Source organism: Phodopus roborovskii, unplaced genomic scaffold (genome assembly GCF_943737965.1).
Source record: "Phodopus roborovskii unplaced genomic scaffold, PHOROB, whole genome shotgun sequence".
In the NCBI taxonomy this organism is placed as follows: Eukaryota; Metazoa; Chordata; class Mammalia; order Rodentia; family Cricetidae; genus Phodopus; species Phodopus roborovskii.
In genome coordinates, this window is record NW_026126571.1 from 18,670,897 (window position 1) to 18,683,794 (window position 12,898).

Here is a 12,898-nt window from a genome sequence, read left to right on the forward strand (position 1 = left end):
TTAGCCTGGCATCTCCCTAGAAAGGTCTCTTCCATTTTTTTTTAACTGTATGCTCCATTTTCATTACAACTCTATCTCTGATCTTCTCATCCATTTTAAGAAAAGTTAATCTGGGTATGAATGTGTTATGAAACAAGGCTTTTTTTTAATGAATGGGTCTTGAAACATCCAGTGCTACGAGTATCAGAAACTGAGATTTCATAATTCTTCCAGTTTCCTTTCTCTTCCTCCTTTCTTTCTGTTATAGTAACTTTTTTGGTTCCATTTTTCTTGTGACTGTAATCTGTCCTCTTCTCCAGACAGCTAGTGGAACATATAAACTTCACTTCAGGCAACATGTAGACTTAAGTGAGCTGTCTTTTGCATAGAGATAATGTGTGCAATAGCTTAGTTAAAGCCATTTCATTGTGTGCAGGTTTCTTATATAGACTGAATTATAGATGAGTCTGAATGAAAGTCTGAATAGAGATTTTTATTTGGATTTCTTTATGCAGCACAGTGGCTACACTGGGGAGACAAGAACTGTGGGCAAATGATTTTCTTATTCCCATAAAGGGTTTGGTTATTCCATCCCGAGATTTTAAATGAAAGAGAAGCTCTTTCTGTGAGCCTGCATTTCTCTGCAAATACCAGCAGGAAAGAGTGGACATTGATTGGCTTTCTTTGTTCATGTCTTGCCTTGGAGTCTATCTGATCATATACAGTATATTCATAACCATGCCCTCCATCTCAAATCAGGCTCACCGCTGCCTTTCCTTACCAGTTGAAGCATTACTTTCACAGAAGGGCTGCTTGGTCTTTGTGTCCATCTTCATTACCCATTCTTTTTGTGGTCCCTTGAGCTTTACATAGGAAGTGTATGTTGGTTGATGGCTCTTCACTGAGTTTGCTAGTTGTAGCCTGTCTTAACTCCTAAAAGAGATTTATGATAAAATATTTGGGTTGGGGCTTCTTTCTGGTACTTTGTGAAACTTGGTACAGTAGCAAGGGAAGAGAGGACACAATATTATTGCACCTTTGTATCAGCTGAGGCTAGCAATCCACTGGCATTAGCCAATTATTTATTGGTGCCCTGTGTGCTATTCTGCAACAATTCTTCAAAGGTTAATGGATTGCTGTGGCCCTGTTGAATGGAATATACTTCCTATACTCCTTTGTGCAGCTGTAACCTGTGGTATCAGGATCAGTTGGGAGTTTGTTTTTTTTTTTTTTTGTTTGTTTGTTTTTGCACATAAATTGCCAAGAATGCTTAAAATACTCAGCTTATTTATCAGTTAAGCAGTTATCCTGTTGATAATACCACTTTTTAAAAATGCCTTTTGAATTTCCAAGGAAGGAAGGAACTGTAGATAAATTTTTAATTATGCCTGTAGGAGTATTCATCCCCTGGGAACCTGACACTTGTTGATTCACAATGTCTATGACCTAAGGGAAAATATGGCATATATTTACATAGTTATTTGTTTGTTTTTACATCCCAACCAAAATTTCCCCTCCATCCTCTCTTCCCAGTCTCTCTCCTCCTCCTTCCACTCCTCCTTCTGTCTCTCCTCAGAAAAGAGCGGGCCATCCATGGGTATCAACCAGCCATGGTATATCAAGTTACAGTGAGACTAGGCACCTTCTCTTCTATTAAGGCTGGATGAGGCAAACCAGTAGGAGGAATGGGTCCCAAAAGCAGACAGCAGAGTCAGAGGTAGCCCCTGCTATCACTGTTAGGAATCTCAAAGGAAGACTAAGCTACAAACTGTAAAACATATGCAGAGGGCCTAGGTCAGTACCATGCAGCTTCACTAGTTGGTTCCATCTCTGTGGGCTCCCATATTCACTTAGTTTTAAACGTCAGGGAAACACACAGCTGGGAATCCTCACCAGAGGTTCTCAATGGTCTTGTTCGTCGAAAAGGAGCACAGGTGCTCAGGAACTGTCACCACCTGTCCTCCTAAGAACTCTAGTGTCGTTACTGCTGAGTGCTTCAGGATGAGTGACAGCTTCGAGTGCTCCTTTCCTTTCCTTGAAACCCAGAGCCATGAAATATGGTTACCAAGCCTTATTATCAACCAGACTGTAATGACAATAAGCCTAATGTGCCAGCTCCAGGGATTCTTGGGGCTTCTTAACTTCACATAGGTGCCCCTTGCTTGCTGACAGCAGTTTGAGCAACAGCTATAACCCTACCGTTTTCTATCTCCTGGCAGAAAGGAGGGTTATGTTATGTATGGAACCCACGAAATATTAGCTGACATCACCAAATCCAGATATCTTCCTCACAGTGCTTTTGTTGTCCCGAGCTGTCACCTAGCCTCATTTGGCAACATGTACATGTTCTTAGGTATGTCTAAATAAAGTGAATACTTAAAGGGAAGGGCCCAATTGCTCATATCCACCTTCCTCCAAGCTTTTCTAACTCTTTCCAGGCAGGTGGGCAAATACACACAAATTACCTCCAGGACAAAGAGTGAGTGCCTGCTTAATATTTGCATAATATGTTCATTCAAATAGTTCTTTCTAGACCAAAAGGATGGCATAGTGTAAGTCAATTTCTATATTTCATTCCCAAAGATAGGACAAGTTCATGCATTTATGAATAATAGGACTTTTTCAGAAAAGTTTCAAAAGTTCATATGTTTTGGTCTCTCCCAGGCTCACTGTTACAGTAACAGATACCTTCATACTGTCAGGCCTGATCCTAGTGGAGAGGAACCTTAAAATGCAGAATTGATGTTACAAAGGATTTCCTAATAGACTTGCTTAAGAGACATTAAGCCATGACAAGTAGAATTTAGCTAAGGAATTTCTGTCTTCAAAATACCTCAAAGATAATTAGTTTTCTAACTAGGTCTGTTAGAAATAATCAATATTAAGGCTTCTAGGATATAAATGTTCAGTAGCATTGATCTTCTACTAGGCTCCATCCTAACAAAAATAGATACCCCTGACTTATAATCAGCCTTAGACTAGACCTATTTCTCTATCAGAGTACATGCCTGTAATAGGCACCTCAAGGGGGCAGTACAGGGTGACAACCATGTTAAGTCCTGGCCTTCCACAAAGCCCCTGTTCTTCTTAAGAAAAGCATAATTCTGCCATGTGGTCAAGATGACCTTGGGTAACAACTGGCATATTTAAAAACAATTTCTGTGTAATTTTCTTTCTGCCTAAGTGGCCAGACTTGCAATATGTGGGTGGAATCCTAAGCATAAAGTGTATTATAAAGTTAGTGAGATCTTTGAAATCTTCCCCCTGAAATGGTTGCCCTTTGGGCATTAGCCAGAGCCTGATGGTGCTATTACTGAAGAGCTTTTTTCCTTGTTTTTCCGGAGTGTGTGGAGTGAATTCTTACTAGGGAGAGAACATATTTATGCTTTTAAGCTTACAATCCAAAGATGCTGCCCTCTTGTGGTGGTTTGAATGAGGATAGACTGAATGGGCTCATTGATTTCAATACATGGTCCTCAGTGGGAAGGATTAGGGTGTGTGGCCTTGTTGGAGGATGGGCCTCATTGGGGGTGGGTTTTGAAGTTTAAAAAGATATGCCATTCCTCAATGTCATGGTTGTGGATCAGTATGTGAGCTCTCAGCTTTCCCTTCATTCCACCATCATAGACTCCAACCCTCTGAATCCATAAGCCAAAGTAAGTTGTCTTGGTCATGGTGTTTTAGCACAGCAATAGAAAAGTAACAATGACACAATTGCAGAGAAGAAGAAACTGGCCCAGAGAAGTGAGGTCTGTGACTTGAATCAAATTCAAATATAGACTAGTAGGGTTGCTTGCTTGGGAGTTGGCTTTCACTAAGGTCAGTAGCCAGGAGGAAGCTTCAGGTCCTATTGATTTTAAGTCCTCGGAATCTCATCTTAAGTCTGAGATACCATCTTACCCCTGTCAGAATGGCTAACATCAAAAACACCAAAGACAGTTTATGGTGAAGAGGATGTGGAGAAAGGGCAACTCTCCTCCACTGCTGGTGGGACTGCAAACTCATACAGCCACTTTGGAAATCAGTATGGCAGTTCCTCAGGAAAAAAGGGAATCAGTTTAGCACAAGATTCAGCAATTCCACTCTTAGGCATATACCCAAAAGATGCACAGTCGAACAACAAGGACATTTAATTGCGTTTATAGCAGCATTATTTGTAATAGCCAGACCTAGAATCAACCTAAATGCCCCTCAACTGAAGAATGGATGGAGAAAATGTGGCACATTTATACAATGGAGTACTACTCAGTGAAAAAACAAACAAACAAAAAACAATAGAATCTTGAAATTTGCAGGGAAATGGATAGAAATAGAAAAAACATCCTGAGTGAGGTAACCCCGTCACAAAAGACAAATAAGATATGTACTCACTCATATATGGATTTTAGACACAGAGCAAAGGATTACCAGCCTACAATCCACACTGTCAGAAATACTAGGAAACAAGGAGGACCCTAAGAGAGACATACATGGTTCCCTGGAGAAGGGGAAAGGGACAAGATCTTTTGAGAAATTGGGAGCACGGAGGGAGGGGAGAGGGAGTTAGGAGAAAGAGAAGGGGAGAGGAGGTGAGAGGAGGGTATGAGGGAGCAGGAAGAGTAGAGGAGAACAAGAAAAGAGATGCCACAATAGATGGAGCCATTATATGTTTAAAGAGAAATCTGGCACTAAGGAAATGTCCAGAGATCTACAAGGATGACCCCAACTAACAATCTAAGCAATCTTGGAGAGGTTGCCTTAAATGCCCTTCCCCATTAATGAGATTGATGACTACTTTACATGCCATCCTAGAGCCTTCATTAGTAGCTAATGGAAGCAGAAGCAGATGCCCACAGCTAAACACTGAGTCAAACTCATGGAATTCAGGTGCAGAGAGGGAGGAATGATGAGTAAATGTGTCAAGACCAGGCTGAAGAAACCCACAGAAACAACTGACCTAAACAAGGGGGAATTCATGGACCCCAGTTTGATAGTTGGGAAACCAGCATAGGACCAACCCAGACCCCCTGAATGTGGGTGTTAGTTAAGAGGACTAGGCAGTCTATGGCGCCTCTGGTAGTGCATCAGTATTTATCCCTGGTATACGAATGGACTTTGGGAGCCCATTCCACATAGAAGGATAGATACTCTCTCGCCTAGACACATGGGGGAGGGCTTAGGTCCTGCTCCAAATGAAATGACAGACTTTAAAGATCCCCTATAGAAGGCCTCACCCTCCCTGGGGAGCAGAGAGGGGGTGGGATGGAGGTTGGGGGGGGGACAGTGGAGAACGGGAGGGAACTGGGATTGACATGTAAAACAAGCTTGTTTCAAATTTAAAGAGAAAAAAAACCCTGATCATTGAAAGGATGCTCACAATGCAATCCAACTTCAAGACAAGTTTCTAGGTCTACCACTTCAAGCCTGTCCTGCAAAGAGCTTGAGACTGCCTGTGAATATCAACATGATCAGTTAGTAGTAATGACAGAATGTGTTACTAGTAGTGACACTTGGACATTCAGACTTAGAAAGTAAGATTCTGGAAAACAAATGGACCACTCTTCCTCCCTCTAGGTGTGCAAATGCCATCTCTGGCCTCATCCTGCCTCCTGGTACACTCTTCTTGTCTTCCTCTGCTGGATGCCAAAGGACGGATACTCAGTGTCTTGGGGCAGACACTTTAGCATAGTCTTGTGAAGAATGTGCCGGGGCTTTAAGGGAAGCAGTATTCTGTCTTGTTCAAATTGAAGTTCTAGCTGTCTCTGGGAACTGCCATAGTTTGGCTCTCACTGTGCTGTAGTCTTCATCATCTCAAACTGGACACTGTCAGATTCCTAGTTAGACAGGTTCAGTGTCTGGTGTATCTGTACTGGATTTACTTACAATTCTGTTATTAGTGACAAATTTTATCTCTACCAACCTCTGTTTCCTATCCTTTGGGTTTTTCCTTTCCCTTTAGTTTTCTATGATGGCATATTTGGAAAACAAAAGTAAAACAGATTTTGATATACAACCTTGAAAATGGTTAAATTAGTCACTGAACACACTCATTACATATGTATTTTTTGTGTGGTTAACTTCTGAACCATAATAACTGAAGTTGGATTAGAGTAGCTGCTTTGACTGGGCACTGCAAATACCTGTAGGGCTTCTTAAACTCAACTGTGGGCTTGCCTAGCCCACAGGATGGAGTGAACTGGGGCCCAATTTAGACTTTTCTAGAAAGCTTCAAGGATGTTGATGCTGTAGTTGGGAGCACCCTCTACAGAACTATAGGGCAAGATAGGAGTTCATAGCCTTTTGAATTTGAAAATAGCTTACTGTTATTTAGTAGGTCACTTACTTAATTTGACTTAGTTTTAATTTTTTGCTCCGGGGATAGAGAAACTCACTTTCCAGGGTTGCTGTGGAGACTTTAGTAAGCACTTAAGGGGGACAATCTGTATGTAGCAGCTAATATGTACTCATGAAGCCCAATCCTTCTGAGCACAGTATTTTCTGGACCCTTGCACACCCTTGAATGTACACTGTACATGGTAATGGATCAAAGGTGAGGCTGTAACTCTAGCTTTGGATTACTGTGGGCCCCGAAAGCCCCGTGAGCATTCAATGGGAGAAGTCTGCCTTCAAAACCCCAGGCTCTTGACAGGAAGGAAGGAACGAGAAACACATTACTCCCCTGGGAACCGCCTGAGATCTCATCTTGTCTTCCATGTTTCTCTTGTCCTCTCATTTTGAGTCTGATGCTCTGCCAAGCTATTTGTCAAGGAGAATGGAGAAGAGAAAGAACATGGAGCTAAAAAGTCTAGGCAGTCTGGATGTGAATACACTTCTCAGTAATTGCCACTAGAGGACCCAAAAGAACAGGTAAACGTCCCTGGTGAGAGCCTGATTTGTCCCCTGCCTGCTGTTGGGCAGTCATTTGCTCATCTAAGGCCTTCAGGCCTTAGCAAGGTGACTATCCTCTCCAAGTTGCACAGGTCAAAACAATGAGAGATCAAATCAAGTGTCCCAAGTTGTCAGCAGGTGACAGAGCTGAAGATGTGGGTCAAGGCCTCTGCCATTTCCTGCCACCACCACACCACCTTGACATTCAAGTCCCTGAAACTGTTGTGAATGAGGGCAACATGATTGGTTGTACTTGTCTGAGTGTGATACCAAATGCCCTGTAATACAGACCCCACCCTGTTACATTGCATGAAGTGTTTCTAGTTTCAATTTATGCTTTCACCCCACCTTCTCTATTTGGATAGAAGTTTTTCAGGCACTGCCCCTAGGACTTTATGTCTAAAAGGATTCTTTGAGAAGCTTTATTAAATGAAGATCCTGATTTAGCTTATGGGTCTGAGTTCCCAGGAAGCTGCAGGAGATGGGGCGGTTTGAGGACCATCTTGTCAGTGGGAAGTGTTATGATCAGTTTTCCCACCAGCCTGGTCCCACTGCCGTGTCAGCCCCAAATAACACACAGAGACGCTGTATTAGATATAAAGCTGTTGGCCTGTTACTAGCGCTTCTTATTGGCATAACCCATTTCTATTAATCTGAGTGTTTCTATGTGGTTTTATCTTATCAGAGAGAGGGTCTGGACCTTCTTCTCAAGTCCCTACCCTGACTATCTTCTTCTATCTCTCCCAGAATCTTCCTTGTCTCCTAGTCCCACCTATCTTGCTTTCCTATTGGCCAACAGTGCTTTTTCAGCAACCAGTAAGAGAAACGTATTTACAGAATGACATCTCCCATTAGGGAAGACCTGGAATATCACAGCATGAATCTGTAATGTATGGTTTTAACCCGAGTGAAATTATTTTATCCTATTTTCTCATTTTTAAATGTAAACACGAGCTTCTGAGATTCCTGGTAGGATTAAGTGGGTTAAAGAGGGTAACAACCTCCAATTCTATCTTTTCTCAGAGTTCCAAATGCTGTTTAAGGTTAGATTGATCCTTTTACCCAAGTTCTTTCTTCTGTTACTGGGTCCTGGGCATATGAGTGTGATGGGTGCTCAACAAGCAAGGCTGGACACTGACCCAACCTTGTGGGCAGTAATGGAAGTCCTAAAGCTGCCTGGGGTGTCCCCAAGAGCAGAGCTCCATGGAGCCGACACTTCAGTCTGGCAGGAGCTTAAGGCTTTGTCAGATACCATTGAACGGGCTGCGTTTTCCAAGCTGAATTAAATCACCGAACCCCTCGTTTTGGCATTTGGCAGTCATTTTTCCACACTAGGGACTCCTGCCAAGAAGTCACTTTCTGACTTGATTGCTTTCAGGAAATGTGCAGTCTGGTTAATGGTGGGCATGGCTTGTGATTGAGTTCCTGGGGCTTCCAACACCACCCCAGGATGAGTCATGGATGGGTTAGTGTGCCCACTTAGTTCATGGGAAGTCTGGCTGCACAGATTTCTCTATCATCCTGTGTCAGCTATCTAAACAGACTTCCGGGGACATTAACTTCCCTGTTTTACGCTCGCTGTCAAGGAATTTCAGTGTTTCCTCTGGCCTTCCCTAATCAAACGGGGCTTCCTCAAGTTTGCCAATAGGGGACACAAAAGAATGAACTTGAGGATTTTAAAACATTTTTATTTATCTATGAAATTTTCTTTGGTTAGCACACAAAGTAGTGGGTTTCATTATGACTTCTCTGCCCATAGTTTATACTTTATTCTCATTTTGTTCTCCCTCCCCAGCTTGTTTCCTTTCCCTCCAAATAGTTCCTTCTGCCTCCAGTTCCTGTATTCCATTACCCTCTCCATTCCCCACTTCCCTTCGGATCCTCCTTTTCACTTTTGTAACCTGTGTGTGCACATGGATTGGCACATATGAATGCACGCACACACACACACACACACACACACACACACGCACGCACACACATATACACACCTGCACATGCAAAATTAGAAGGCTCCCCATAGGAGAGGCTTCTAAAGACCAGAGAAGCTTTTATAGTGATGTTGCTTTCCCAAGAAGGTATTATTTAGGCTTCTTTTTCCCTAAGGACAATTTCAGAGATTGATTTTCCAGTTAGAAGTGAGGAAAGTATGGATAAAGCAATCACTATCACTTGTATTCTTCTTGGTCCTTTTACTGGAAGTTTTGGAAAGAAGGACCTTGTCTACGATGGCCATAGCTCTCACATCTCTCATCACAGGAACATGCTTGGTCCATGACCCTGTTGCTCCGCTGGAGACAGTTGGCCCAGTGGTGACTAAGGCTATTGTTTCAAGGGTGCTAAGCATGGCAGAGGGGCTGAATCTAGCTTCTCCTGGCAGATGCTTACTCAGATGATGAGGGTTTGGCTTAAGACCTCACTGGGGGGGGTAGTGATGAGGAGGTCTCTTTAGAACAGCACCATAATTAGGTCATGTTAATCCATCCTTCCTTCTCCCCTTTGCTGGGAGTCAAACCTACTTCCTGGTTTCTCACAAACCCTTGTAGTTCCTTTCACAGCTTCTCCCCTGATACATTTCTTGTGTGTTTAATCCTGACTTTTACACAGTATTGGACCATGTTGTGATCCTCCGATGGACCACTCTGCCCCTTGTAGCTCAGTGCCTTGGGCACAGCTCTAAGGCCATGGTCCTAGGGTCCTGGGCTGGCTGTGTATTTCTTTTTATAGTTTATCTGAGATGCTGCTGCTTCCCATTGGCTACAGTATTATTCCTAGACTGGAACTTCCTTCAATGTCTTGCCTTTCTATCACCTATAGGAGACATTTGAAGCATTGAATTGAAAAATGAAAGAACAACATAAAAAGGTGGAATTTTAAATTATACTGAAAAATGACTAACATCATTACTGAAGGGAAATATATTGAATACCAGATATAAAGTGGATTCTGGATGAACTCTTGTCCCAACTAGTTGACCTGTCTCTGAGAGTCAATTCCCCTAAAGTGTGTGTTATTCCTCAAACTAGGGCACATCTTCCTTGAGCTGTAGCAACAGAGTTAACTCATGAGGTAGCCTCCCTCCATCTTTTTTCCCCCCGGTTTATCTTCCTGACCCTGTTTTAAGAAAGAATATAATTTTTAGGCCCTGAGAGTATAAATTCATTTCCTCCTTGGCATCAGGTGGCTTCCTGGTCAAGAAGAAAGGTAGTGCATAAATGCTGTTGGAAATTTCTGATAGATGGTGGAAATCTTCAACACAGAGGTATTCCTTAGTGCTCAGCTGACCAAGGCTCACCCCCAGACTCCTTTCTTGCTAAACATCTTTGAAATCATCTATTAATGGATAGAACTTTGATTCTTGCTTGTTCATACAGGATGGGAATTAGCTTACAGAAATTATACTTTATAGATTGCTGCCAAAGTGTGTGAGAGACCTGAGTATCAAGGTTACAGTTTTGTTATCACCCCAGAGTGTGCAGAAAATGGTGCTTTCAGGTTTTCCTTTTAATTGACCTGACCTTCCTCTAGAGTCCCTCTCTTTATTGGGTACCAAGGGGGACCTCCTACATCTGAAGCCTTGGTGAGCTTCACACTTGGATAGTGTCCCCTCCTCTGGGATTTAGTTTTCCCTCTACCTGTTCCCCTCCCTTTACTTTGAGATGAGGTGTTGCTAAGTTTCAGTGTGTAGTGAGTTCAATCAGTAGTAAATTTTGTTCTGTCTTGGGACACACTCTGTTGGCCTCTAGTTTCTGACCTCTTGCCTCAGCTTTGTGAATGCCAGGACTACAGGAGTGTGCTAGCACACCCAGTTAGCATGAGATGCGTCAAGTAAAATGCTCAAGTGTTTTGGACTGCACTGAAGTCTGGTTGTAATTCTCCTATGGTGGAAGACCAAATGGTGTAGTCTTCAGCCCTGGCTACAGTTGTTCTCACGTCAACTGCATTAGCTGACTCCCCATTCAGGAGCCTGATGGGTTTGGCTGACTGTTTTGGGACCTGTTCAAACTACACCAAGCCTAAGGGACAACCTGGGAAAGCTAAACCCTGTCCCCTTTGCTCATTTACCAGCTGCTGTGCTTCTTTTGGTGGGGTGCCTCCAGTCTGGGGAAGGAATCTCTCCAGAGAAAGGTAAGAAGACAGCAATGGTCACCCTCTCCTCATCAGCCAGGCTTTTCTTCTCCCCGAAGCCCCTCAGTCAGAAGCCATGGCTCTGCCTTTCCACCTCTCCAGTGTTACTGCCTTTCCTTTTGCAGTACTAGGCCTGGGGCTAAGTCACAATGGTGGATGGGTAAACAAATAGATTGGCCTAATGACTTGGGAATCTGCTCCTGGAAATAACTCAAAAATACCATATGTTATAGTGCTAGCAGTTTTCCGCATGTGTGTGTGCTGAAATTAAGATTTTTTTAATTTTACAAATTTAAATTAAAACCACCTTATTTTACATACAAACCCAGTTCCCTCTCCCTCCCACTCCCCCTACCATCTCACCATCCCTCACTCCTAGGAGAGGGTGAGGCCTCCCATGGGGGATCATCAAGTCTATCACATCATTTTGGGGCAGGACCAAGCCTGACTTCTGTATCTAGGAAAATTAAGGTTTCTTAACTAAGACATCAAACCTCTTTAAATCTGTTCCTGTGATAGTGAACATGTGGCTATCACTTGACTGGCTGTTGAACTCTGTCTTCTGCATCAGGAGACCTGGCCATGGTGTCAAACTTGTAATAATGTGGTCAAATGCTTTATGTAGTAGAAATGCTGGTTCCTACTTCCAGCATCATGGTAAGCTCTGACTAATTAGAAGGAAGAAGCAGGTTCCTTCTTAACGTCTTTCTGCAACAATTGTGCTCAAGGCCTCCTCCGTAGTGGCAGCCTTAATGGATTCATGTAATCCACTATGGGTTATGGTTGTCATGGGGGGGGGGAGACAAATACTTGGGATCAGAGTCAGGAGGCAGGAAAATAGGTTGAAGGAGCTATTTGATTTGTGTTTAAGGTATATGAAAAGGTGGCATGGAAAGTTTTGAGACATCCAAAGGGAAGGTAAAGCCAGCACCGAGGTTACAGGGCCTCGTGTTACCTGGGAAAGAGTATAAAGAGCAGGGGAAGCCCTGAGTGAGTGAAGTCTGGAATGAATGTATTATTGATATGCTCAAAGCCCCTGTCAAGGGCTGCCATTGCCTCAGCTGTATGGGCATGGAAAAGCCTTCTCTGGGTCAGGCTCAGAGAGAGGGCAAGCCTTCCTTGAAGGTCTAAGTGGGCATAACTGACCAGTGTATACAAAAAGTAGCAATTCTAGCTTTCCTCTCCCAAATGCTCACAGCCTGAGTGTGCTTGCCTATAGACACCTCCTATGGAGAGCACCCCTGCCCTGGTGCCGAATAAAATATCATGCAGGGTCCCTGATTGCTGTGTTAGTTTTCTGGCTCTATCAGAGTGAGACGAGCCCACCTGACCTGGCTTTCTGGGTCCTTGTCTGTTGTTTCTTCACTGGCAACCCTCTTTTCCTCTTCCCCTGCCACTAGTCAGGCTTTCAGGATCAAGTGTTAAGAGACACAGCAGAGGACTTTACGTTTTAGTCCATGGGGGGGAAAAAAAAGCTTTGTTGTTTTTCAGCATCACTGGGGAGGTAGAAAGGAGGCTGTGTGATTTTTTCCTAGGTTACAGACTTAGGAATTACATTGATCCTATACATGTAGCCTCAAAATAAAGGTTTCCTAGGCAGGAATGGAGCTGCACAATGGTCCTGGCGTGTGGCCTGTGGGTTTTGGTCACCTGTGAGCTCTCTGGTCCTTAAAGGGGATGCAGAGGCAGATTTAGGTAGAAACCAGTGAAAATATGTTTTCCTCCAAGATTGGAACATAGCCCATATTTTGAATTCCTTCTAAATGTAGTGGTAGTCACGGTATCGACTAGGCCTCCCTGTAACTTAGCTATGGTTCCCTGCTTACTGATTACTGTTAAGTGTGACAAGAGTGGATCTGCAGGGCTGACTCATCTTCCGGCTTCCAGAGTGCTGTGTTGAGTCCAGGAGCACAGCTGTTTGCAG

General features: G+C 43.3%; 1 protein-coding gene across 2 annotated transcripts in view; it reads left to right on the top strand.

Moving 5' to 3' along the window:
* Window positions 1-12,898, top strand: part of Pde1c (phosphodiesterase 1C) — a 370,394-nt gene that overhangs the window by 102,980 nt on the left and 254,516 nt on the right. The gene's annotated exons all lie outside the window — the stretch shown is intronic.